This window comes from Neofelis nebulosa, chromosome 17 (assembly GCF_028018385.1).
Source record: "Neofelis nebulosa isolate mNeoNeb1 chromosome 17, mNeoNeb1.pri, whole genome shotgun sequence".
NCBI lineage: Eukaryota > Metazoa > Chordata > Mammalia > Carnivora > Felidae > Neofelis > Neofelis nebulosa.
This window is the reverse complement of record NC_080798.1, coordinates 18,986,537-19,011,366: the sequence shown is the minus strand read 5'-3', so window position 1 is coordinate 19,011,366 and position 24,830 is coordinate 18,986,537. Positions and strand designations below refer to the sequence as shown.

At 41.7% G+C, this 24,830-nt stretch overlaps 1 long non-coding RNA gene across 2 annotated transcripts; it reads left to right on the top strand.

Annotated features, from left to right (window-relative positions):
* The first annotated feature begins 293 nt into the window (after window positions 1-293).
* LOC131499393 (uncharacterized) lies at window positions 294-16,303 on the top strand. 2 transcript variants are annotated; one of them, XR_009255852.1, is made up of 4 exons: window positions 294-2,144; window positions 2,616-2,654; window positions 3,665-3,787; window positions 13,454-16,303. It is a non-coding gene; the product is annotated as an uncharacterized LOC131499393 (long non-coding RNA). The 2 variants fall into 2 exon arrangements; XR_009255853.1 differs by lacking the exon at window positions 13,454-16,303 and having other exon boundaries at window positions 3,665-3,972.
* The last annotated feature ends 8,527 nt before the right edge of the window (window positions 16,304-24,830 follow it).

Sequence of the window (24,830 nt, the reverse complement as noted above, 5' to 3'; positions counted from 1 at the left end):
ACTTAATAGGGAACACATTTTGTAACAGACTGGCATTGGGATATTTTCCAGCTTTGGAGGACATCCAGAATCAGGTCTCTAAACATCCATGATCAGTTGCATACTACACTTCATGGAAATCGGAGGGCGTCTCTTTAAGAAGAGCGAAATTCCCTCCAGTTCTCAGAGCTTGGCGGGGGCGGGGGGGCGGGGTGGGGGGAAGGCACCATTTCTCAGCTTCTACCCCTTCCTAGGTTCGTGCCCCACGCTTGCAGGGAGCGCGTCTCACTAAGGTCTGAGGCTCCTGGGAACTACATTACCCAGATGCCCCTGCGTCGTGCATCTGCAAGCGCTGGGCCAATGAAGGCCCTGGACAGACGCCTTTCTGAGAGGGGGGAATCGCCCAGACGGGACTTCCGGCTTCTCTTGGCAGTGGTCCTTTTTATCACTCTTGAGCCTGGCCGTTTGATCCGATTCTTAAATAATTGTTGGAGCCCAAGATAAAGTGAGCGGGAGGCATGAAAGTAAATGTGTTCCCACCGACAGGCGGTGCTGAGACTTGGTGAGAGTGCTGCCTGGGGTGATACTGTGTGTTTGGCTGAGCCTGCAGCACTGTGGCCTGGTTCCTGGCAACTCCCGGCTTTGCCTTGAGGGTCCTGTGTGCCCTGATGGAGCCAGTGCAAGTTGGTACTGTATCCCTCACATCCACATCAGTGGGAATCCCATCTCTGAATCCCAAAGACCCGGATGAGTCCCTATGCACTTCGCTTTCAGTCACGCCCTTTGTTCGGGACTGTGGCGCCTTCCTGGCCGGGATGCCCATTTTTGACTTTCGGTGTGATAAGGAGTTGAATAGTGTTACAGGCAGAGGGACTGTCACGTGGAGAGGCTTGTAAGTGCTACTGAGTGGAGTGTTCGGGGAAACCTGCAGCCTGTTTCCTGTATACAGGAAACAGTGAGTGGTGTGGCAGCCTGAGCAATTAGGCTTTCATTCTGAGGGCATGGAGAGTTTTGAATCGAGAGACCTGGTGTGAGATAGGATTTTAAAAGGTTCCCAAAGGCCGCTAAGTTGTGGAAGGGACTTTGGGGAGGGATGATGAGAGGAAGTGGGGAAAGTTTGAGAAAGTTCCTGTAACAGAGTCTGGGAGCACTACCATGAGGCTGGACCAGAGGGGTAGCCAGAGGACTGTCAAAGTAAAACTCCCCCCTGGGCAAAGTTGAAACAAGGAAGGAAGACAATTCAAGGCTATTGCAGTAGGAGAGAGGGACTGAATTCAACTCCAATGAAATGAAAGGCAGGAGGGTTTTTAAGTCCTGGAGTGAGCCATTGGAAAAGTGCTGGAGGACGTCAGATGGGGAGGTTGATCAGTGGGATCTGCGGGGCGCAGGGAGTTACTCCTGAGATTGCACGTCCTTTTCTCTGTGATTAAGACGTATGTGTTTTCTAATTGGTATTTATAGAAGTTAGACTTCTCCTGGCCCACGGAGACTGAGATAGGGCTGCTGTGTCTTTTGGTGTTCACATGGCAAAGAGATGGTTCCCAAGTCCTTGAGAAAGTCATTTCCTGGGTTGAAAACTGGGCCAGGAGAAGATTTACATATATTTGGGGGGAAAAAAATGGAGAAAGAATTTACAATTGCAAGTTTCCTAAAGTAAATGCTCTAAGAAAAGGGAGTTTAGGAGCCTATAGTCAGGAAGAAACCTGATTGACACTTAGTCAAGCTGAGGAAATGCTAAGGCTGTCTTGGTAAGGGGGTAGAAATGATACAAGGTAGACGCTAAGGAAAGAGGACTATCATCTGCCCACCTGCCAAGGCCTATCCTCCCTACCCCCTATTTTTAGCTTAATGAACTTAAGGAACACCATTTGTTTTAAAATTAAGCAATCACTGTTTCTCTAAATGTGTTCCTATAGGTAGTCAATTAAAATTTAAAATGGATTTAGCAAGGTAAATTAAAAAAAAATTTTTTTTAACCTTTATTTTTGAGAAGGAGACAGTGCGAGCGGGGGAGGAGCAGAGAGAAAGGGAGTCAGAATCTGAAGCAGGCTCCAGGCTCCAAGCTGTCAGCACAGAGCCCGATACAGGGCTCAAACTCACAAACCATGAGATCATGACAAAGTCAGATGCTTAACCGATGGAGCCACCCAGGTGCCCTGAGCAAGGTAAAATTTTAAAAGCAATTAATACTTGGTTTACCCTTAATACGCAGCTAAGCAGTGCACTAATATACTAAAATCAAAAGTGTTAAATGTCATATTTTCTTAAATGAATAAAATACCTGAAACATTCAGAATTTCAAAATCCATCACTTAATTTGCATTGAGAACAATGACAAATATGATAGTCATAGCACACACTCAGCACTTAATATGGACTAATGTGTTTGATCCCAACAGCAGCCCTATGAGGATGGTTCCCTTAACTATCCCCATTTTACAGAAGAAGACACTGAAGCAAGGAGAGGTTGAATTGTCCCAAATCACAGAGCCGATGAGGTCAAGCTAATGACTGAGGCTTCTAAATTAGACATTCAAATGGAGGTCACCTTGATTCAGGGCAGTGAGGAAGGTTTGGATGAACCCTTGAGACCCTACCATGGATACGTATCACTCACAGTCTTACTCTTCTCACAGGGACCCATGGCTGCAGAAATGTTTGTGGATCATGCACAGGTGAGTGGGGGGTATCTCAGTCCCTCACCCACCCCATCTTTACCCATATAGTCTCTGGGGTGTCCTGGAATGCTGTACCTGCCACCCTCATGGCTATTGGGACTGGGGCCCCTGGATTCCTTGAGATTCAAGGTCCTGAACCCACACCAGGCATTATATGAAGGGGTTTCCATTTCTGACAACCAAGAGAATGCTATTTAGGGGTGTTATAGATCAGCATTTGCAGATACTTGGAGGTGAAACTGAGTTGGCAGGATTCAGGGAACTGCACGTCTCCAATACGTCTGGTGGGACCAAGGAGCAAAAATGTAGGAATCAGGTCTAGAATGGCAGTCTCAGGAACTATGCCTCTATTCTGAGGATGTTAGGAATGTTGGAACATTCAGAGTAGAGAAGGGAGGTCATTTGAATCAGGTCTTAACAGATTTCCTCTGGCTGCAGACTGGAGAACAGAGAGTAGGGGTGGGGGAGGAAGGTACTGAATAGTCCAGATAAGTATTGGTAATGACTGGATCATGATGTTGGTTGTGGAGGCAGGGGAAAAAACGTATGGCTTCTGGGTTGGTTTGTAACGTAGGTCTGACTACTTTGTGATATGGATGATTAAAGAGAAAAAGAGGAGCTGGAGATAATTCCAAGGGTTGTGGCTTTTGCAACTGGAAGAAAAGAATTACCCTCTATTGAGATGGAGAAGTCATTTGTAGTGTTATGGAACCAGGCTGGAACGCTGGTGGAAAAACCAAGCGGCACTCGGAGATCTTGGTGGATTGGAGATTTATTTAACATCGGCGGGCGGGCTCAGAGGAGACCGTTTCTCCAAAGATCTGAATCCCGGATGAAGGGTGGAAGGGTAATTTATAGTTGTCAGCTTCCATATCTGTGGCGGGTTTTCCCCGCACAGCAAACAGGGCAAGAAGAACCGGGAAGAGGGGTCTCTAAGCTAGAGACCAGAGCTTGTTTTAGTCCCGTCGCCATCTTATGGTATAAAACTTTATTCATTTTCTCAACAGTAGGAATAATTTTCAGAGGGAATATCAGGAGTTTGGTTCAAACCTGTTGAGTGTGAGAAGTTCCGGAGACTTCTGAGTGGAGGCATTGAATGGACGGCAAGATGCACATGTCTGGATTTGAGGGTAAGGGCTCAAGTTCCAGACACCACGAGGTGATGTCCTATATGGGGACCAGGGTAGAGCTGTGAGTCACATTTGGGAAGGGACATCTTCAGGTCATGGTGACTGAGGGGCAGAGAAGGGGAGGACAAGGCCAGAGGACTGGATCTGTGCCTTGGGCACCTGAGTGGTGTTGGTGAGCATCACAAAGACAGCTGAGGGAGGGTGGTGGCCGTGGGAGAGGAGGTGGGGCTTGTGAGGGTTTGAGGCTTCCACAGAGTGCACATGGGATGGATGTGGAAGCACAACAGTAACGGGAGTGAGATGACAGTGAGGCCAAGGCCAGTGCTTCCTCAGCCCTCTGCGGGCTGGCCAGGCTTTTGTGGTGACCTTGTGGGGCCTGGAGAGGTTTACACAGGCTGGTAGACGAGCTCAGGAACACACAAGGCCAGGGGACAGTGGTGGGAGTGCTGGGTGAGGCTTGACTGGAAAGAGGGAGGCCGAGACTAGTGAGGGGACAGTGTGTGCAGCACAGCAGCAGAAGGGCCTTAAGGTGTGGACCCCTGAATGTGGTTCCAGGTGGGTGAGGCCGAAGCAGGAAAGGATGTGGTGCAGAGGCCTTTAAAGCAGGGCTGGGGGCTTCCCCTGCCAGTGTGGGCCACCCGGGGACCAGTGCAGGATGGATCTTCATTGTATTTGCCAAGTGCTCTTTGGGTGCCAAGGGAAGAGTGGAACATGGGGAGGCCAGGGACATACCCTGGATGGGGGCTGGGGTGGAGGAGGTGACCGTGACCATGGGGGTGATGGATGGGAGGGCAATATGGTCCATGGAGTGATGAGTCAGTGGAGAGAGGGAGAACTGAGGGTCCCAGGGCCTCACTCCTAGCAGCTTAAGGGAGAAAGCTGAACCCGTGTTTGCTTGTGTCTCAGAGGCATGATCTGGGAACCCCTGGGGAATTTGCTGGCAGCAGAGGAGGTGGAGCCTTTCATGCCATGCCTAGTGCTTGAATGACATTTATTTATTTGCCATCATGCCTGTGTGGGAATGATATGGGGTGACACAGGAATCAGTAAGAAGGAGGAGAGAGCTAGCACCAGGAGCATCCGGGCCTTGTCGATCCTGTGAGGGGATGTGCATGGAGTGGATGTCTGGGGGGGGTAGACGGAGGGTCCCAGTGAGCGGTGGCTCAGGGCCACTGCTCTCCCCACCATGGTGGGCTGTTGTGACCTTGGAGCATGTGGCCGTGGACTGGTCTCAGGAGGAGCGGGAGCTCCTTGACAGGGCTCAGAGACTCCTACCGTGCTCTGGTGCTAGAGAACTTTGCACTTGTGGCCTCACTGGGTAAGTCTTTCACACTCACCCCGGCGTCCTTGGCTAGGCTCTTTCATTCTTCGTTTCTGCTCTTTTACTTCCATCCCCTAACATTTAATTTTTTTTTTTTTTTAATTTTTTTTTTCAACGTTTTTTTATTTATTTTTGGGACAGAGAGAGACAGAGCATGAACGGGGGAGGGGCAGAGAGAGAGGGACACACAGAATCGGAAACAGGCTCCAGGCTCCGAGCCATCAGCCCAGAGCCTGACGCGGGGCTCGAACTCACGGACCGCGAGATCGTGACCTGGCTGAAGTCGGACGCTTAACCGACTGCGCCACCCAGGCGCCCCCTAACATTTAATTTTTTGACGGCACAGTTTGCATCTTTTTATGTTGTATATCCATTAACTAAGTTATGTAGCTATGATTATCTTAAATACTTTTTTTCTTTTAACCCTTGTACTAGAGTTAAGTGATTTATACATCACTATTACAGTATTAGAGTATTCTGAATTTGACTACATATTTACCTTTACCAGTAATTTGATACTTTTATATGGTTTCATGCTACTAATTAGCGTCTGTTCATTTCAGCTTGAAGAGCTCCCTTTGGTGTTTCTTGTAGAGTAGGCCTAGCTGTCATGGATTCACTCAGCTTTGTGTTTCTGGGAAAATCTTTATCTCTTCCTCATTCTGAAGGACAGCTGTGCTGGGTAAAGTATAAATATTGGTTATCACATGTTCCCCCAGCACTTTGAATATATCGTCCTACTCTTTCCTGCAAGGTTTCTTTTGAGAAATAGGGATGTAGGTTTATGTGGGTTCCTTTGGATGAGATGACCTTTTCCTTTTGCTGCCTTCAGAATTCTGTTTTTGACTTATGACGGTTTTATTATAATATGGCTTGGTGAAGTTTTCTTTGAGTTTAATCTATATGGGGACCTTTGAGCTTCCTGTACCTGAACATCCATATCTCCTCCCTGAGAGGTTTTTAGCCATTATGTGTTAAATAAGCTTTTTGCCTCCCTCTCTCTCTTTTTTTCTGTGATTCCCATAATGCAAATACTGTTTATTTGTTGGTGTCCCGTAATGCACAGAGGCCTTCACTCTTTTTCATTCTTTTTTCTTTCTGATAGGGGAATTTCAAATGACCTGTTTTTGAGTTCACAGATTCTTTCTTCTGGTTGGTCAGGTCTGTTGTTGATAACCTCTATTGCCATTTTCATTTCATTCATTGTATTCTTCAGCTCCAGAATTTCTGTTTGTTTTATTATTATTATTTCAGTCTGTCTGTTGAACTTCACAGTTTGCTCCTGTATCATTCTCTGGAATTTATTGAATTTTCTGTGTTCTCTTATAGATTGCTGAGCTTCCTTGAAATTATTTTGAATTCATTGTTCAGCAGTTCATAAATCTCCATTTTTCCTCCTGGTCACTTATCAGAAATTACTGTGTCTCGTTTGAAGTGCGTGTTTCCTGTAGCCTGCATTAGCATCTGTATATTTGGTTGAAAGTCACCCCTTCTAGACTTTACGGACTGGGAGTCACCCCTTCCAGACTTACGGACTGGTGTGCGTGGGGAAAGACCTTCCCTGGTAGGTGAGTGCAAGGGCACCAGCCGGGTGGGGTGTGGCGGTTCCAGCTCTGGGGAAGGCCCAGCTGCATAGTCTCCACGCAGCTCTTTCCGTTGAGGCAGCGACAGTGAGGATTGCAGCAGTCCTCGACAGCCAGTGTTGTAAGGTGTCCACGGGGCCGACAAAGACCACTGGGATCTTTGGTGGCAAAAGTGCTGAGGACCACCTCATCTCTTTTCCTCTCATAGCCCATGTTGTGGCCAGGGGGATCCCTCTTGGTAGCAGGTGTGGCTTTCGGGCACCCTTGCAGTTGTGGTAGCACTGGTGTCCCGGGCATACGTGCCATGGAACAGCCATGGACCTGGAGTCTGGAGTTGGGTGCTCACAGAGCAACAATGTCTCTGGGGTCTTGGGAACTGGCTAGCCTACGGATGCAGTGGTTCCGGTGTCTGAGGCACGGGCATGTGCAGAGCAGCCACAGAGCCGGGGACTGGAGCCCATGTACCAGTGGAGCAACAGTGGCTTTGGGCGTTGGGCGGTCTGAAGCAGCAGTGGCTCTCATGCCCGAGATGTGGGCACATGTGGAGAAGCTACGCATCTGAGGTCTGAAGTGCCGGCACACGCAGAGCAGCAAAGACTCTGGGATCCAGGGCATATGCAGGCAGCGGGGGGGAGGGGGGGGCTGGCAGCCCTGGTCCCGGGGTAGTGTAATAGCAGCTCCCTCTGAGGGAAGGACCTGCAGCAGTGATGCCCTCCCCGAGGGTTCCAGGGTGGCACGGCTGTGGCAAAAACTGCTGGTGTCCTCTCTGGAACGGAGTATGGGTCTGTGCTGATTAATGCAAGGTTCTCTGCCGTAAAAGCTGCAGGTGTGGCTGATGTGGGGGATGTTTAAGTTCTCAATGGCAAGGGCTGCCAGGCTCCTTGCAGAGCAGGCTCTGAGGGTCAATGATGGCACCCACCATGTGGTTGATACTGATGAAAGGTCTCTGCCCCTTCTCTCTTCTGCTAGCCATCTCCAGACATCTCAGGTAAGCTGAGCTCCCCGGCAGTCCATCCTGTGAGATTAGTCTTCATTTTTTTGCTCTACTGTGTTACTGTAGGTTCTTTTTTTGTTTTGCTTTGTTTACTTATTTATTTTGAAAGAAAGCGTGAGCAGGGGAGGGGTAGAGAGAGAGAGGGAGAGAGAGGGGGTAGAAGAGAGGGGTAGAGAGAGGAGAGGGATGTGGGGCTTGAACCCATGAAACCATGAGATCATGACCTGAGCTGAAATCAAGAGTCAGACGCTTAACCAACTGAGCCACCCAGGTGCCCCTGTAGGTTCTTAATTGAACTCTTGAGTCCTCTCCAAACTATTTTTAGTCGTGGATAGTTTTTTTAATTGTTGTTTTTCTGTGGGAGGATGAAGGCTTGTAGCTCCTACCCAGCCATCTTGATGACATCAATCTTCCCAGAGTCTCACGATGCAGTAGTGTGTGGACCACCTGCTACGGGTGCCTGTATGAGCCTGGACCTAAAATGTGATATTTTAACATATGTGTATACCTGTGAAACCACCATAATAATGATAATGAATATATAGATCACCCTCAAAGTTACCTCATGACCCTTTATAGTCCCTGTCTTCCTTCCTGGCTCCTTATCCCCATGATCAGAGATTAACTGTCTTTCATTCTAGACTTGTTTGCCTTTTCTAGAATGTTATATAAATGGAACTATAAAATATTTATTCTTTTTTGTTTGTTATTTCTTTTCATTTTGTTCAATTATTTGGAATTCATTCAAGTCACATGTTTGAGTACTTCATTCTTTTTATTACTGAGTAGTGTTTTCTTGTATGAACATACCCTATTTTCTTATTCTGTTCATCTGTTAATGAACCTTTGGATTGATTCAAGTTTGAGGTTATTATAAAGCTGTTATGAACATTCATGAACCAGTCTTTTGGGGGGGTTAATACTTAGTGGTACAATGCCTGAATCAAGGGATTGGTGAGTGTTTGTCATTCTGTGAACTGACAAAACTGTCCCAAAGTGGTTTTACCATTTTACATTCCCATCAGCAACTGATGAGAGTTCTAGCTTCTCTGGAGCTTCATCGACACTTGGTAGGTCAATCTTTTTAATTTCAGCCATTGCCAGATGTGTGTAGTGATATCTCATTGTGACTCTAATTTGTATTCCCTTAGCAACTAGTGTTTTTAGAAATTTTACATACGATTAATGACATTCTCCTATTTTCTTCAGTGAATTGTCTGTTAAAATCTTTTCCTCGTTTTAAAACATTTGTTTTGTTATTTTATTGAGTTTTAAGAATTCTTAATAAATTCTGGATGTGGGAAACCCGTTAGATATGTGGTTTGCCTATATAGGCATCCAGTGTGTGGTTTCTCTTTTCATCTCTTAACAGTGTCTTTCCTATGGCAGAAGTCTTTAATGTTAGTGAAGTCAGATTTGTCTTTTTTTTTTCTTTTATTGAACCCATTTTTTCAGTTATATAAAAGAAATCTGTATAACTCAAGAGAAAAAAACCTCTAATGTAAAGGAGGATCTATAGTTAGATTTATAATTCATTTTCAGTTAATTCTCCTTTATTGTGTGAGACATGGGGGTGAAAGTTCCCTTAAAAAAAGGACATCCGATTGCACCATCTAAATTAGTTGAAGAGTATCTTTTCTCACTGAATTGGCTTTGCACCTCTCTTAAAAAATCAGTTGCTCTTATGTGACGTTATTTTTGGATTTTCTATTCTGTTTCATTCATCTCTTTATCTCTACTTTGGCAAGTATCTTAAAGTCCTAATATGATTTTATAATATGTCTTGAAATTGGATAATATAGTCTTCTAACTCTGTTTTTCTTTTCCAATTTGTGTTGGCTATCCTAACTCTTGCATTTCCATATGGTTTTAGACCCCCTTGTCAACTTCTTTTTTTTTTTTTTTTTTAATTTTTTAATTTTTTTATTTTTATTTTATTTTATTTTATTTATTTTTTTATTTTTTTATTTTTTAATATATGAAATTTACTGTCAAATTGGTTTCCATACAACACCCAGTGCTCATCCCAAAAGGTGCCCTCCTCAATACCCATCACCCACCCTGCCCTCCCTCCCACCCCCCATCAACCCTCAGTTTGTTCTCAGTTTTTAACAGTCTCTTATGCTTTGGCTCTCTCCCACTCTAACCTCTTTTTTTTTTTTTTTCCCTTCCCCTCCCCCATGGGTTTCTGTTACGTTTTTCAGGATCCACATAAGAGTGAAACCATATGGTATCTGTCTTTCTCTGTATGGCTTATTTCACTTAGCATCACACTCTCCAGTTCCATCCATGCTGCTACAAAACGCCATATTTCATTTTTTTCTCATTGCCACGTAGTATTCCATTGTGTATATAAACCACAATTTCTTTATCCATTCATCAGTTGATGGACATTTAGGCTCTTTCCATAATTTGGCTATTGTTGAGAGTGCTGCTATAAACATTGGGGTACAAGTGCCCCTATGCATCAGTACTCCTGTATCCCTTGGATAAATTCCTAGCAGTGCTATTGCTGGGTCATAGGGTAGGTCTATTTTTAATTTTCTGAGGAACCTCCACACTGCTTTCCAGAGCGGCTGCACCAATTTGCATTCCCACCAACAGTGCAAGAGGGTTCCCGTCTCTCCACATCCTCTCCAGCATCTATAGTCTCCTGATTTCTTCATTTTGGCCACTCTGACTGGCGTGAGGTGGTATCTGAGTGTGGTTTTGATTTGTATTTCCCTGATGAGGAGCGACGTTGAACATCTTTTCATGTGCCTGTTGGCCATCCGGATGTCTTCTTTAGAGAAGTGTCTATTCATGTTTTCTGCCCATTTCTTCACTGGGTTATTTGTTTTTCGGGTGTGGAGTTTGATGAGCTCTTTATAGATTTTGGATACTAGCCCTTTGTCCGATGTGTCATTTGCAAATATCTTTTCCCATTCCGTTGGTTGCCTTTTAGTTTTGTTGGTTGTTTCCTTTGCTGTGCAGAAGCTTTTTATCTTCATAAGGTCCCAGTAATTCACTTTTGCTTTTAATTCCCTTGCCTTTGGGGATGTGCCAAGTAAGAGATTGCTACGGCTGAGGTCAGAGAGGTCTTTTCCTGCTTTCTCCTCTAAGGTTTTGATGGTTTCCTGTCTCACATTCAGGTCCTTTATCCATTTTGAGTTTATTTTTGTGAATGGTGTGAGAAAGTGGTCTAGTTTCAACCTTCTGCATGTTGCTGTCCAGTTCTCCCAGCACCATTTGTTAAAGAGACTGTCTTTTTTCCATTGGATGTTCTTTCCTGCTTTGTCAAAAATGAGTTGGCCATACGTTTGTGGGTCTAGTTCTGGGGTTTCTATTCGATTCCATTGGTCTATGTGTCTGTTTTTATGCCAATACCATGCTGTCTTGATGATGACAGCTTTGTAGTAGAGGCTAAAGTCTGGGATTGTGATGCCTCCTGCTTTGGTCTTCTTCTTCAAAATTACTTTGGCTATTCGGGGCCTTTTGTGGTTCCATATGAATTTTAGGATTGCTTGTTCTAGTTTCGAGAAGAATGCTGGTGCAATTTTGATTGGGATTGCATTGAATGTGTAGATAGCTTTGGGTAGTATTGACATTTTGACAATATTTATTCTTCCAATCCATGAGCAGGGAATGTCTTTCCATTTCTTTATATCTTCTTCAATTACCTGCATAAGCTTTCTATAGTTTTCAGCATACAGATCTTTTACATCTTTGGTTAGATTTATTCCTAGGTATTTTATGCTTCTTGGTGCAATTGTGAATGGGATCAGTTTCTTTATTTGTCTTTCTGTTGCTTCATTGTTAGTGTATAAGAATGCAACTGATTTCTGTACATTGATTTTGTATCCTGCAACTTTGCTGAATTCATGTATCAGTTCTAGCAGACTTTTGGTGGAGTCTATCGGATTTTCCATGTATAATATCATGTCATCTGCAAAAAGCGAAAGCTTGACTTCATCTTTGCCAATTTTGATGCCTTTGATTTCCTTTTGTTGTCTGATTGCTGATGCTAGAACTTCCAGCACTATATTAAACAACAGCGGTGAGAGTGGGCATCCCTGTCGTGTTCCTGATCTCAGGGAAAAAGCTCTCAGTTTTTCCCCATTGAGGATGATGTTAGCTGTGGGCTTTTCATAAATGGCTTTTATGATCTTTAAGTATGTTCCTTCTATCCCGACTTTCTCCAGGGTTTTTATTCCCCTTGTCAACTTCTAATGAAAACATACTAGGATTTTGACTGGGATTGCTTTAGATTAATTTGAAGATAATTAACACATTAACAATAGTGAGTGTTTCAGTCCATAAAAACAGAATATATTTCCCTTTATTTAGATATTTAATTTTTCTCAGAAGTATTTTCTAGTTTTCTGTTTATATTTCTTGTACATTTTATCTCCAAAAATTTCATGTCTGAGGCTCTTTTAAAAAGTATTTTTTGTGTCAATTTCCAGTTGTTCTTTGGTACCGTATAGAAGTAAAATTGCTTTATTTTTATTTTTTATTATTTTTGTATTTTTAAATTTTCTTTCTTAAATTGAAGTATAATTAAAATACAGCATTATATTAGTATCAGGTGTTACAATATAAGGATTCAACAATTTTGTACATTACTCAGTGCTCTAAGTGTACTCTTAATCCTTTTCACCACCTCCCCTCTGGCAACCACCAGTTCTCTGTATTGAAGTATCTGTTTTGTTTGTCTCTTTTTTTCTTTGTTTGTTCCTTTGCTTTTAAAAATTCCAAATGTGCATGATATCATATGGTATTTGTCTTTCTTTGGTTGACTTATTTCACGTATCGGTTGCACTCTTAACTGTATGCCCCAGATCATGAGTACTTAAGTTCATGCAAAAACTTGTGCCCAAATGTTTATAGCAACTTTATTCATAATAGCCCCAATGTCATTCAGTAGGTGAATGCTTAAATAAACTGTGGTCCATCATACTATTTGGCAATAAAAAGTACCAAACTATTGATACATGCTACCACTTGAATGGTTTTCAAGGGAATTAAGTGCAAAGAGCCAATATCAATAGGGCACATAGTGTGTGGTTCCATTTATGTAATATTTTTAAAATCACAGATTAGTGGTTGCCAGAGAAGAACTAGGTAGCTAAGGAGGGAGGAAGGTGGCTGTGGTTATAAAAGGGATCCTTGTGATGGAACAGTTTTGTGTCTTGACTGTCACACAAATCTACACTTGACAAAATTGTGTAGATATAAACACACACGAGTACGTAAACTTGAAATATTAGCCTGGTGAACCGTATCATGTCAATTTTCTGGTCTTGCTATTGTACTTTAGTTATGCAAGTTGATGCCAAGGGGGAAACTTATGGGTTATCTTTTTGTTTCTTACAACTGTGTGTGAATCTACAGTGACCTCAAAATGAAAAGTTAAATGAAAGTAAGGGGATGGAAAAAGATACGCTACACTAACACTAGTCTAAACAACACTATTATGCCTATAGTGAAATCATACAAAGTAGGTTTATCAACAAAGAATATTACTAAAGTAAGTATATAAAAGACTGATAAAGAGGCCTTTTCTAAGAGATTATGATAATCATAAATGTGTATACACCTAACAACAAACTTTATTTAAACAATAAGTGAGAAGCTAAAGTAAAACATAGACTAATCCACAATTACAATAAAAAATTTCTGCAGTTTTCTCAATAATTGATAGAACAATTGAATGAATAATTGGTATGGATATAGAATCCTTGAAGAAATCAGTCAGCTAACTTGAACTAATTCACATTTATTTTTAGACTGCTCCATCCAACAACAGAATACACTTTCTTTTCAAGTACCCAAGAGATGTTCACCAAGATCACCATATTCTAGGAACTAAAATCTCAACAAATTTAAAATGATTAAAATCATGAATGTATTTCTCTGGTCACAAAGAAATTATACTAGAAGTCATTAAAGTACATGATCTGGGAAAATCCATGAACATTTGGAAATTAGACAACATATTAATGAAGCCTCAGACACAGAATAATAAGGCAAATTAAAAATACTTTTAACTGAATGAAAATGAAAATCCAATATAGAATTGATACATCTGCAAGTACAAATAGATGAATCCACTATTATAGTTGAAGACTTCAACACCCCTCTACAAAAAAATGAACAGATCTAACGGGCAGAAAATCAATGAGGACATAACTGAGCTTAAGAGCACCATCAGTTATTTATTCTGGTGTACATAGCATCTATAGACTATGTCATCCAACAGTCGTAGAATACACATTCTTCTCAAATGTGGAATATTCACCAAAGAGACCGCATTCTGAGTCATAAAACACAATTTAAACTTAAAAGAATAGAAATCATGTAACATGTTTTCAGACTACCATGGAATTAAACTAGAAAAGATAGCTAGAAAATCTCAGAATATGTGGAGATTAAACAACACATTTCTAAACAATGCGTGGATCGAAGAGGAACTTTCAAGAGAAATTTTAAAATATTTTGAAATAAATGAAATGAAAATATAATCTACCTAAATTTGTGGGATGAAGAAAAATCTAAAATCAGTCATCTAAACCAGAAACTTTAGCAATTGAAGAAAGAAAGGAAAATTAAATCCAAAGTAAGAAGAAAAGAAATAATAAGAGGGTAGAAGTCAATGAAATTGAAAACAGGAAATCAACAGATAAAATCAACAAAACCAAAAACTAATTATTTGAAATATCAACAAAATCAATAAGCTTCTAACTGGGCTAGTTCAAAAGAGAGAAGACACAAATTACTAATATCAGAAATGAAAGAGTTCACAGCACTACAGACTCCATGGATACTAAAAGGATAATAAAAGAATATTATAAACAACTCTATCCCACAAATTTAATAACTTAGATGAAATGAACCGATTCCTTAAAAGACACAGTCTGCCAAAATTCACGCAAGAAAAAACAAACTGAATAGGCTTTTTATGTCTATTAAAGAGTTTGAATCAATATTTAATAATCTTCCAAAACAGAAAGTACCAGCCCCAAGTAGTTTCACTGGTGAGTTCTACCAAATATTTAAGAAGTTATATCATTTCTCTACAATCTCATTCAGAGGATAGAGGCAGAAGGGATACTTTCTAATTCATTCTATGAGGCCAGCATTGCCCAAATACCAATGTTAGACAAAGACATTACAAGAAAAAAACTACAGATCAATATCTCCCATGAACATAAGTACAAAAATCAACAAAATATTAGCAAATCAAATCCAACAAGGTATGAGAAGTTCTACACCTCAGCCAAGTGGGATTTATTCCAAGGATGCAGTCTGACATTGGAAAGTCAATTAATGTCATCCATCACATCAACAGACTAAAGGATAAAAATCGCATGATCATATCAATAGATGCATAAAAGAGTATATGACAAAAATCTAGCATTCATTCATTATTTTAAAAAACCTCAGCAAAGTAGAAATAGAGGAGAGCTTTCTCAGCTTTATATTGAACAGCTTCAAAAACACTACAAATAACATCATACTTAATGGTGAGCAGCTAGAAGCTTTCCTGCTAAGATCAGAAACAAGGTAAGAATATGCTTTCTCATCATTCCTTTTCAGCATAGTATGGGAAGTCCTAACTCAGGCAATAAGGGAAGGAAAGGAAATAGAAATATTTAGGTTGGGAAGGAAGAAATGAAAATCTTTGTTTGTAGGTGACTATATTGTCTGTATAGAAAATCCTAAATAATCAAGAAAAAAAGAACTCCTGGAATTAATAAGTGATTATAGCAAAGTTTCAGAATATAAGTTAATATTCAAAAGTGTTAACTGCTTTCGTATATACCAGCAATGAACAATTGGAATTTAACATTAAAAATAATACCATTTATATTAGCATCCCCCAAAATGAAATACTTGAGTGTAAATGTAACTATATATATAGATGTATATAAGATGTTTGTGAGTAAAACTACAAAACCAATGAATGGAATTAAAGAACTAAATAAATGTAGAGATACTCCATGTTCATGGATAGGAAGATTCAGTATAGTCAAGATGTCAGTTCTTCCCAACTTGATCTATAGATTAAATGCAATCACAGTGTAAATCCTAGCAAGTCATTTTGTGGATATTGGCAAACTGATCCTTAAGTTTAAGTTTGTATGAAGAGGCAAAGGATCTGGAATACCCAGCATAATATTGAAGGAGAACAGAGGACTGACAATATGTAGTATAAAGCTATAGTAATCGAGACAGTAGGGTATTGGTGAAAAAATAGACAGATAAATGGAACAGAAAAGAAAGCCCAGAAGTAGACCCACATAAATATCGTCAACTGATTTTTGGCAAAGCAGCAAAGGTAATTCAGTGGGAAAAAGATAGTCTTTTCTATAGTTGCTGCTGGACAATTGAACATCCACATCTAAAAAAAAAGTAATCTGGACACAGACCTTATACCCTTCACAAAAATTAACTCAGGATGGTCACAAACCTAAATGTAGGAAACCAAACCAAACAAAAAACCCACAAAAACTCCTAGAAGATGGAGAATTAAAGAGACCTTGGGTTTGGTGATGATTATTTATTTATTTATTTATTTTTATTTATTTAAAAAAATTTTTTTTACATTTACTTATTTTTGATAGAGACAGAGCACAAGTGGGGGCGGGGCAGAGAGAGAAGGAGACACAGAATCCGAAGCAGGCTCCAGACGCCAAGCTGTCAGCACAGAGCCCGACAAGGGGCTCTAACTCACAAACCGCAGATCACGACCTGAGCCAAAGTCGGACCACGACCTGAGCCAAAGTCGGACGTTTAACCGACTGAGCCACCCAGGTGCCCCTGGTGATGACTTTTTTTTTTTTTTTTTGGATAACATCAAATGCACAGCTTGTGAAAGAAAACATCATTTAAACTTTATTCAAATTGAAAACTCAGGATTTGCAAAACATGGTGTTAAAAGAATGGGAAGACAAGCCACAGACTGGGAGAAAAATCTTTGCAAGACACATATATGATAAAGGACTGGTATCAAAAATATGGAAATTTCTTAAAACCCAAAAATAATAACATGAAAAACTCAATTAAAAAGGGTATAATAGGTCAGAATAGACATGGTCCCAGAGAATATATACAGATGGCAAATAACCTCTGAAAAGATACTCAACTTCACGTGTTATTAGGAAATTACAAATTAAAAACCAATGAGATACCACTACACAACAATTAGAATGGCCAATATTCAAAACAGAAACACCAAACAAAGGAAGTGTGTGGAACAAGAGGAATCCTTCATTGTTGTTGGAAATGCAAAACAGTACAGTCACTCTGGAGACTGTTTGGCAGTTTTTTTTTTACAAAACTAAATACACTATTACCATACGATCCAGTTGATATTTACCCAAATGAGTTGAAACATATGTCCCCATACAATACTTCCCATGAATAATTTCCCAAACCTGGAAGCAAGAAAGATGCCCTTCAGTAGATGAGTGGAAAAACAAACTGATACAACTATAACATGGAATATTATTCAGTGATAAAAAGAAATGAGCTACCAAGCTACTAAAAGACATGGAAGAAACCCTTAATGGATATTGCTAAGTGAAGGAAGCCAATCTAAAAAGCTACACACTGTATGGTTCCCGCTACATGACATTCTAGAAATGTCTGCCTTCCTGACTCCAGCCTCAGCGACACAAGTGCCTGGATCCTCTTTAGACTGTCACCGCTGCCACTGGCCACTTACGTTGTCCAGACTTTATCCTAGCACCCCCAACCCTTTGTCCATGCTTCCCTAATATCCTCATTTTACCTCTTTCTGTAGAATCCAGGGGGTTATTCTGTGGCTTACACGCCAGGACACATTCTCCAAAGGGCCCCCTGCTCCCTAGACCTGTTACACACCAAGACAAGGACTAGAACATCTCCTCTCTCAATTGCTGTCATACCCGATGGGGACAGGGCCCTGCTTCAAGCTGCTAGTCCCTGGAAAAACAGCAGGAGGAAGCTGACCTGGAACAATAAATTGCTGCAGGTTCATTGCAGCCCCCGTCCTCTCCCAGGAACCCATAGACTCATCTGGAATACTGGCAAGACCTCCTCAGCAACTTCATTCTGTCCTGCCCCAGAATACCCACTCCTATCCCTCCAGATGGGACGAGTTACCCCTTCCTCCTCTTTTTGCTATGTTGGAGGGAGCCTTAAGAGGGCTTTTCAGGCATATACCTTTGGATACTCTTATGCACGAGATTGAGAGGAATCCACCTTTACTTGCTCACATCCAAAAGCCGCACTCCAAACAAGGTGTCAGGCCCCTTTCCGTAAGTGTCCAATGATTTTGCCGTGCAACTTGGTGTCTCTTTCTCCTAGAGGCCTCATCGGGCTGTAGGACCTTTTCTTTTTAGGACGCAGCGTACTCATGTCCTTTGTGTTACTGGAGCCATCCTGGCCGGGAGCCCTAAAGAAGCCATTTGCCTGATACAGGTAGTCTCAGATGTCTGACTGGAGGATTCCCATAAAGCCTTGCAAATCTGCCGGCAAGTGCTTACCCCCTGGGCTAGAGGTTGGGCTCTTTGGGGGGATACTGCACGGACCACACCTGTGACTTCTGGCTGGGGCTGGATGTGAATGCCCTCAGGATGCGGTTCCTCAACTGAACTTGTTCTAGGGTTGGGAACGTGGGGAAGACGGCAATCACAGCAGCTAGAGCGTCTGAGCACTTCTGTGGACCAGGGCCCACAGGTCACATGCATCATCTACCAGATTTCAGCCTCTCAGCCACCTTGAGAAATGGGAGTAATCCTCACAGTCTTACAAGTGAGGAAACGGAGGCTCAGAGAAAGTGTGTGAAGAAATGCTGATGGCTCCTGAGGAGCAGAATCTGCTCCTACCGCCCCCTGTTGGAGAGACAGGCTCGGTGAACTCGCTTGTGTCTGCATATATTATAGTCCTCTGGGCCTCTGATATACATCTAAAAAGTGGGAAAAAGTACCTCCCATTTCCATGGCTGTGGTGAGTGGAAAGTAAAATCATTGGTGCGAAGGGGCTCCTGTGCCAAGCAACTGACACGGAGAAAAAGAACAAAGATGCGGTTTTTGGTTGCAGGATAAGTGCTGAGCCTGGCCAGGACCAAGAAACCGCCTCTTACATTTCAGTTTTTTTTCTGTGGTGGACTGAGCTGCCTCCACATACTCTTACTACAAAGTGGCTCTTATATACAGAGCTGGGTTCCTGGGTCCCAGGGCTTCAGAACTCCTCCTGTGGCTCTGCTCCGTAGGCGTGATTCTGGAGCTCTCTCATGTCTAACTGCCCCACTCTCGCCTAGTTCAGTGATGGCCCACTGAGAGCTGCCTGAGGGAAGAGCCTGCGAGGCCTTCACCACCGGGACCTTCTCAGGATGAGTGTTCCTATGATCCTCGTGGCAAGGAGCCTATGGGATCCTCCCTAAACTGGATACACTGGCAGTCACTCATCTTCTTGTGATGTGTGCTCTGTTGGTGGCAATGGAAGGCCACCTTGCTCGGGATGTGATGTGGCCCTGGGGCTGCCCTCACCCCTCAACCCCACTCCACATCACGGGTAGAGGCTGCTTCTAAAATGGGGTACGAGCCTCTGTCTCCGTGGAAGCTAAGGGGAAAGAAGGTGGCACGGGGAGGTTGTGGGCAGAGAATCTACACTCCAGCCAAGTGCATGTAACCAGGAGTTAGGTTCCACTGCTCACACATTCCGGGGGCTTACTGGAACGGTGCTAGCCATCCAGATGAGTTGGACGGGTGCAAGGTCTCAGATGAGTACTCTCACCTATAGATGAGCGTACAGGTATGATGGGTGCCTTGTCTAAAGACGAGGAGAGATGATGAAGGGTAGTTTGTTCTCACAACACAGACAATATCTTGGCTGTTGCCCAACTTCCACAGAACTGCCTGAGGACTACTAGGCATCAGTAGCACGGGTGCTTTCCATGTGCTGCCTCCCCTCTCACTTCCCTCTTCCAAACTATAGAATCTTTATGTAATCTGGTGTTGGGGAAATTATCATGACAGGACATCCTTCTAAATCTCTGATACCAAAATTTAGGATTTGGAGGTGAAAGCCACAATTTGTCTTTTCATGTCTGCTGCTGACATGTCATTTCCTCCATTAATCATGAAGCCCCCCCCCCCACCATTTTCACCTGCCCGAGTTCATGTGCAGCGATAGTGGACAGCCTCCCCCGCCCCCCAGCAGACATGGTGCCTCCTCAAATACTTGTATGTCTTCTTACTGCTTGGCAGCTTTCTCCGCCACGCGGGAGCTTGGCGGGCCATTGTCAGGCTCACTCTGAAAGTGCAGGGGTACTTAATATCCATAGAGCAGCCTTTAAAAAAATACACACCTCCTTGATCTCTAGCGGATCAATTCTGAGATACGTCGCATACTGTCTCTGAGAGGGCTGGCCGCAGGTTTGAGACCTAGTTGCTTATAGCGGCGGCTTTTCCTCCTCCCAGTTTCATACCTGTTCACCCTGAAATCACACCCCAAATAAACATCCTGTCCCCAGAACTTTGTCTCAGAATCTGCTTTGGCAAGAACACAACTAACATAGTGAACCAGGTACAGCTTCTTAAGCAGGAAGGGAAGGCAACCAAATAGAAGGCCAGTGAAGAGTGGGGGTGAAGGGTGGGGGCAGGGCATGGCTGTTGATCTTCCGAGGGAACCTTGGTTGGGTAGAGAGGTTTTCTTTTCTCTTTTATTTATCTAGGGGCCATGCATTGTAGATGCCCAAACTGTCCTGGCAACATGTTCTTATGGCACCCTCCTTGCCTCAGCCCATGGGAATCCTTGGGATTCCAGGCAGAAGGATGCACTAGCCACTTGCTCAGGGCCTACGACCCGAGCAGAGAGAGAATACACGGAAAAAACTCTGGGTGCCTCCCATTACAGAGGCAACAGAATTGAGATATGTCCCTCAGAAAAGAAAAATCCTAGATCCATTACCCCAGTTATACACAGTACTCGTGCCAGGTCTTGTGATGAAGATTGGCATTGGCAAATGCACATTGGCATTGGGTTTGCCGTTATCTTAGCCGGAAGATTCTCTTTCATGTCTTTTTTCTTTTCAAAGTATAAAAGAAGGATAAACTTATTATTCAACAGAATTCTTTTTGAGGTCACCTGAGGAATGCCCAGAAATCCTTCATCCTTACCCAGAACACTTCCCCAATTACCCTCTGATGCAAAAAAAAGCAAACTTTATGTTTTCACTTTTGGTCTGTGCATCCGTTTTGTTACTGTGTAAACATTCAGGTATGGGAGACACTTGAGGCTTCAGGCATCGTTTTATTCATTGTAGTAAAATATTCAGAACACAAAGTTTGCACTCTATTTTTAAGAGACAATTCATTGACATTAAGTGTATTAACATAAATGTAACCATCACCACCATCCATCTCCAGACCTTTTTTCATCTTCCCAAACGGAAACTCTACCCATTAAACAATAACTCCCCATCCCCTTTATCCCCTGCCCCTGACAAGCACCAGTCCACTTTCCGTCTCTATGAATTCAACTGCTCTCCAGTTACCTCATATAAGTGGAATCATACAGTATTCGTCCTTTTATCACTGGCATTACACTTAGCATAATGTCTTCAAGTTTCATCCATGTTGAAACGTGGCAGAATTTCCTCGCATTTTAAGGCTGAATATATAAGCCACATTTTGCTAATCCTGTCATCCTTCAGCAGGCACTTGGCTCACTTGCACCTTTTGGCTATTGCGAATAATGCTACTATGAACATGGGTGTACAAATAACTTCCAAGTCCCCACTTCTTTGGGTTAGTACCCGGAAGTGGAATTTCTGGATCATGATGGTAATTATATTTTCAATTTGGGGGGAGGGGGAGGTACCATACTACTTTTCATAGTTCTGTCCCGTTTTACATTCCCGCCAGCATTATACAAGGGTTGCAGTTCCTCCATATCCTCACCAAAATTTTTTTTAAGTTTTTATTTAAATTCCAGTTAGTGGGGGCACCCGGGGGGCTCGGTCGGTTAAGGGTCTGACTCTTGATGACGGCTTGGGTTATGATCTCACGGTTCACAAGTTTGAGTCCCGCATCAGGCTCTGTGCTGACAGTGCGGAGTCTGCTTGGGATTCTCTCCTTCTCCCTCTCTTTCTCTGCCCCTCCCCTGCTCCTGCTGTCTCTCTCTCTCAAAAATAAAGAAATAGCCTTAAAAAAATAAATTCCTGGTAGTTAACACGCAGTGTAATGGTAGTTTCAGGTGTAGAATTTAGTGATTCAGCTCTTCCATACAACCCTTGGTGCTCCTCACAACACGTGCCCCCCTTAATCCCCGCCACCTATTTATCTGTCTCCACCCATGTCCTTTCTCATAACCATCAGTTTGTTCTCTGTAGTTAAGAGTCTATTTCTTGGTTTGCTTCTCTCTTTTTTCCCCCTTTCTCATTTGATTTGCTTCTTAAGTCCCACCTGTGAGTAAAATCATATGGTATTTGTCCTTCTCTAACTGACTAATTTCACTTAGCATAATACTCTCTAGCTCCACCCACATCACTGCAGATGGCAACATTTCATTCTTTTTTATGGCTGAATAATATTCCATTATATATATATAATATATTATATATGTAATATTCCTATATGTGTGTGTGTGTGTGTGTGTGTGTGTGTGTGGATAGATAGATAGATAGATAGATAGATACCACATGTTCTTTATCCAAAATTTTTATTTTCTGTTTTTGGTAGTAGCTGTCCTAAGGGTAGTGAAGTGGTATTTCACTGTGTTTTTGATTTGCAATTCCCTAATGTTGAACATCTTTTCATGTGCTTACTGGCCATTTGTATATCTTCTTGGAGAAGTGTTTATTCAAGCCTTTTGCCTATTTTTTAGTTGCCTTGTTTTGTTGTTGTTGTTGTTGTTGAGTTATAATTCTTTATATGTCCTGGGTGTGAACCCCCCTTTTTAATGTTTGTTTGTTTGTTTGTTTATTCATTTATTTATTTATTTTTGAGAGAGAGAAAGAGGGAGAGAGAAATCCCAAATAGGTTCCACGCTGTAAGCACAGAGCCCGACTGCATTGTATTATATTATTATACAGAATATTTAACTGTTCTCAAAATCTGTGCTTTGCTAATTTATTCCTCCTCCAAACCCTGGAAACCACTTTTTTTTTTTTAACTATCTCCACAATTTTGCCTTTTCCTGAATGTTAGACCATTGGAACCATACAAGATACAGCCTTTTTTACTATGAAAACTAATTGAATTTTATCTTCTTTTCAACTTGATTGAGATATCATTGACGTATACTATTTTGTCAGCTTAAAGTGTGCGACCTGTTGAATTGGTACTTATATATTGCAACACGATTGCCAACATAGTATGAGCCAAAACCTCCAACTCATCACATAAGTTACCATTTCTTTTTTTGAGGTGAGAACATTTAAGAGCTGTCTTAGTAACTGTCAAGTGTATAATATAGTTTTATTAACTATAACCACCGTGCTGTACATTAGATTGCCAGAACTAATTCATCTTCTAATGGAAAGTTTTTACTTTTTGACCAACATCTCTTCATCTCCATTTCTCCCACTCCCAAGCCCCGGGAAAGCCACCATTCTTTTCTCTGTTTCCTTGAGTTTGACTTTTTTAGATTCTACATATAAGTGATACCATACAGTATTTATCTTTCTTTGCTTGACATGTTTCATTTAGCACAATGTCCTCAAGGTGAAATCCACATTGTGGCAAATGGCAAGATTTTCTTCTTACTTATGGCTGAATTAAATGTATTGAATTAAATACATATTTAGAATTTCTATATATATATTCACATCTTCTTTATCTCTTCATCCATTGATGGACACTTAGGTTGTTTCTATATTGTGGCAATTGTGAATAATGCTGCAGTGAACATGAGAGTAGAAATGGCTCTTCAAGATCCTATTTGTATTTTCTTTAGATATGTACCCAGAAATGGTAGTTCTGTTTATGATTTTTGAGGAATCCCTATAACGTTCTGCATAGTGGCTACACCAACTTAAACACCCACCAGCAGTGCACAAAGATTCCCTTTTCTCCACATTCTCACCAATACTTGTTAATCTCTTATCTTTTTGATGACAGTCATTCTGACAGGTGTGAAGTGATATCTCATTGTGATTTTGATTTGCATTCTCCTGATGATTACTGACTTTGTACCTTTTGGCCATCTATACATCATCCTTTGAAAAATATCTCTTCAGACCTTCTGCCCATTTTTTTAATTCAATTGTTTGGTTTTTGTACTATTGAGTTGTTTATAGTTATATATTCTTTATATTTTGGGCTCTTTATATATTTTGGATATTAACCCCTTACCTGTTACAAGTTTGCAAATATTTTCTCCCATTTGGCCTTTTCATTTTATTGATGATTTCCTTTGCTGTACAGAGTGTTTGTTTGTTTAATGTAGTACCACTCGTTTATTTTAGTTTTTGCTGCCTTTGATTTTTTATTTTTTTAAGTTTTTTTCTTTTTTTTAATTTTGAGAGGAGAGAGAGAGGGGGAAAAAACACAAGTGGGGGAGGGGCAGAGAGAAGAAGAGGCAGAATCCCAAGCTAGGTGCTGTACTGTCAGCACAGAGCCTGTTGTGGGACTTGAACTCACCAACTGTGAGATCATGACCTGAGCCAAGATCAAGAGTCAGGGGCTTAATCGACTGCGCCACCCAGGTGCCCTTGCTGCTTTTGCTTTTGATGTCAAATACAAAAATTATTGCCTAGACTGATGTCAAGGAGCTTACCCCCTATGTTTTCTAGGGGTTTTATGTTTTCAAGTCTTATAGTCAAATCTTTAATGCATTTTGAATTGATTTTTGTGCATGGTGTAATAGAGGGGTCTAGTTTCATTCTTTTGCATGTAGTTTTCTGCTTATCCTAGAACCATTTATTGAAGAGAATATCCTTTCTCCATTGTATATTCTTGGCCCCTTTGTTGTAAATTAATTGACCATGTATGAATGGGTTTATTTCTGGGCTCTTTATTCTATTACATTGGTCTCTGTGTCTTCTTTTATGCCAATACCATACTGTTTTGATTACCATAGCTTCATAATATAGTTTGAAATTAGGAAGTGTTTATTTCTTTTTTTTTCCAAGTTTTTATTTTATTAAAAAATTTTTTTAATGTTTATTTTTAT